We start from the raw sequence: 3197 nt of genomic DNA, 5'->3' as shown, positions 1-3197 counted from the left end.
AGTTGTCTCTGGTTGGAGCTTGTTTCTCCTGTGATTCTGTTAGCCTCTGTCAGCAGTCCTGGGAGTCCAGCTCTCTCCTGAGTCTCAGTGGTCAGAGTACTCTCCACAGGCAAGCTCTCCTCTTGCAGGGAATGTGCACAGAGGGCTGGTGTTTAGACCTGCCTCCTGGCTGAAGATGAAGGCCCAAAACAGGGCCTGTCCCAGAAGATGTGTTGCCTCTGCAGTCTGTGCGCTCACCTGCACAACTGGTCTCTGAGGGCCCCAGGACACAAGATGGCTCCCTCACCTGCTCTGGCAGTCAGAGCCCTCCATGAAATAAAATTCTTAATTAGAAAGCTAACAACACAACAGAAACAATATTTTTAACCTTAAAGTGTGGGTAACTTGGGGAAATGAAGAAAAATGATAAGTTTTGATAAGGAAATCTGATAAAACAGGTCTGAATTTTTATTTTATTTTATTTTACAGAATGGTATGGGCTAGGGATACATTATTTGAGTCATTAGAGTACTGATATAAGAAACACGGTGTTTATTTTTAAAGGGGTTTTAAAAGAAAAATCTCAGTGCCAGGCATTGTTAGGCTGCAGAGGCCCCCAAAACAATAAAGGTTTTTGCCACTGCCCTTGGTTACCTATAACTATATGGTAAGACTCTGTTGCTAAAGACACCACATACTTTGGTTGCAAGACATAAAAAAGTCAATCTTGAATTGGCCAGAGAACTCTCCAAGCTGTGCAGCTTTTATAATGCTATACTGGCTAGTTTTGTGTCAACTTGACACAACCTGCACAGAGAAAGGAGCTTCAGTTGAGGAAATGCCTCCATGAGACCCAGCTGTAAGGCATTTTCTCAATTAGTGATCAAGGGGGAGAGGCCCCTTGTGGGTGGTGCCATCTCTGGGCTGGTAGTCTTGGGTTCTATATGAAAGCAAGCTGAGCAAGTCAGGGTCAAGCAAGCCAGTAAAGAACATCCCACCATGGCCTCTGCATCAGCTCTTGCTTCCTGATCTGCTTGAGTTTCAGTCCTGACTTCCTTGGTGATGAACAGCAAGCAGTATGGAAGTGTAAGCCGAATCAACCCTTTCCTCCCCAACTTGCTTCTTGGTCATGATGTTTGTCCAGGAACAGAAACCCTGACTAAGACAAATGCTGAAAGGTGTTTATAGAGGTTGCTGGGGAGAATGACATCAATGTTCTTATCCAGCACTGGACCCTGTGTGCAATACTGGTCTATGATGCAAAATGTGCCCACTGATGCAAGTATACATGGGAAAATCTTCCTTGATTGTATTTAAGTCCACACTACAGGAAGGATTTCATGCCTGTCACTATAAACATGGCCAAAATCCAGGACCAGGGAAATAAAAGACCTTAAGGGAAACACCTATGGTGTTGTTTTTCTAAATGGCCATGTTGACAAACTGCCTTATATTATTTGTTTATGTAAGTGTGCTGCCCCCAGCCTCGGTCAGTGAGTAGTGTTTAATATAGAGATGCATTACTATTCAGAGTGCTGACAATAAGTGATTGTGAGAGCTCAGCCATAGATGGTATCTTTTTCAACACTTTCTCAAGGCTCAGGAAACATCATACAAGAGGGAAAAGAAAGAACCTAATCACCAGAGGATGTAGAGAGTTGCTGTGAAATGCTGTCCTGTAGCCACCAGTGGCCACAGAGAACTGGGAATTGTGGTGGCTGGCAGCCACACCTGGCTTAGGTCTGTGTGTTTGTCTCTTATCCATTCTGGAGGACACAAACAGCTTGCTTGTGTTTATTTGCACAAACATGTCCTTTTAGTGTTTATTATGAACAAACATGGCCTTTGGCACATGCCTCTATCTTAGGTTGATAAGAGTCATAGAACATCAGTGGCCCGTCTTTGACTGCTGGCCCTCATAGCACACCATTGCCAAAGCCAACCCTATGTGAAAGCGACCAATCTGCTTAAAAAGCAAAATGGAAAGTTAAGAGCAATTGGATTAAGGTTGTCTGTGGGAAATGTACCAAGCACTCAATTCAGTTGTACATTAGCAATGGTCAGACACAAGGCCTGGTCTCCCAGTGTGAGGGTGGTAGTTTTGAGAATCAACAGGAAAAACGGTTACTTCTCAGGTAATAGTGGAGACTAGGCTCCAAATTAACTCAGCTGGTTGATAAAGATGTTTAGTGATCTTAATGAAATTGGAATCATACATAGAGGCAAATTTTGACGTATTGTCATTTGGATAATGATCAATTTTGCCTAAAAAGTTTGCTATGCAATAGGTCAAATATCATCATTCTTTAATAACCAATTTAATTGCTGTTTGAAACAAGGAATAGATGTCTCATCAGGTTTTTAAGACATTCTTTCCAAAATACTTTCATGATTCTATCTTACAATTCTTTATTAACACCAAAACAGCTTCATAATAGGATATTAAAACTTTACTTGGAGATAAGAAAGATGAATCCACAGTAATGCTCCCTTTGCCAAAGAATTGCTGTGAGCACATTGAGTAAAAATAACTAACATGAACAGCTAACAATTGATTACAGAAGCTTCCTCTACTTTCCAGAAAGCTATTTGTCTCTCACCAGTTAATTTGCTTCCCCCTTGAGAATGTCCAACAAAAGCTTAAGTCCTAGTGTAGTAAGCTTAAGGTGAGGTCTTAGCCAAAAACATCTCCTGGAAGCTTTTGAAAATAATTTGTAGTAAATCATCTTTTCTTTCTTGAAGTTTTTGTACCACAATTTTTCTAGGATATAACTGAGGCCCTGAATATTGAAAAAGATATTGCCTCCAAATCTTTTCTGGAGCAACTGCTCCAAAATTTAAAAAGGTTGTTGTATAAGAGCAAAGGTTTATTGTAAAATTCCATTAGAGGAATCAGCTAATAAAAATACTCTCAATATAATAAACAATATTCACTGAAAGGTTCAAAGTCCTAACTTCTTGTATTGAAGCAGAGACAATTTTTTTACATAACCATACCTAAAGGCAAAACTTTCCAATGACTACAAGCTCACTAGAAGCAAACCCTTTACAATTATCAGGATACAAAGGAAAAAAAACTTCCAATTCTATATGAAGTAGGCAGACCAGATTGTAATGCCTCAACAAGTTCCACAGCCTCATTGACTTTTCATAAATCTTAAATTTAACCTTTATTTTGAACAACACCTGGATAGATCTGTAATAATGCTGTTTTGGCT

The sequence above is a fragment of the Mus pahari genome, chromosome X, assembly GCF_900095145.1.
Source record: "Mus pahari chromosome X, PAHARI_EIJ_v1.1, whole genome shotgun sequence".
Lineage (NCBI taxonomy): Eukaryota > Metazoa > Chordata > Mammalia > Rodentia > Muridae > Mus > Mus pahari.
The sequence above is the reverse complement of the archived record's forward strand: the minus strand, read 5'-3'. Positions refer to the sequence as shown.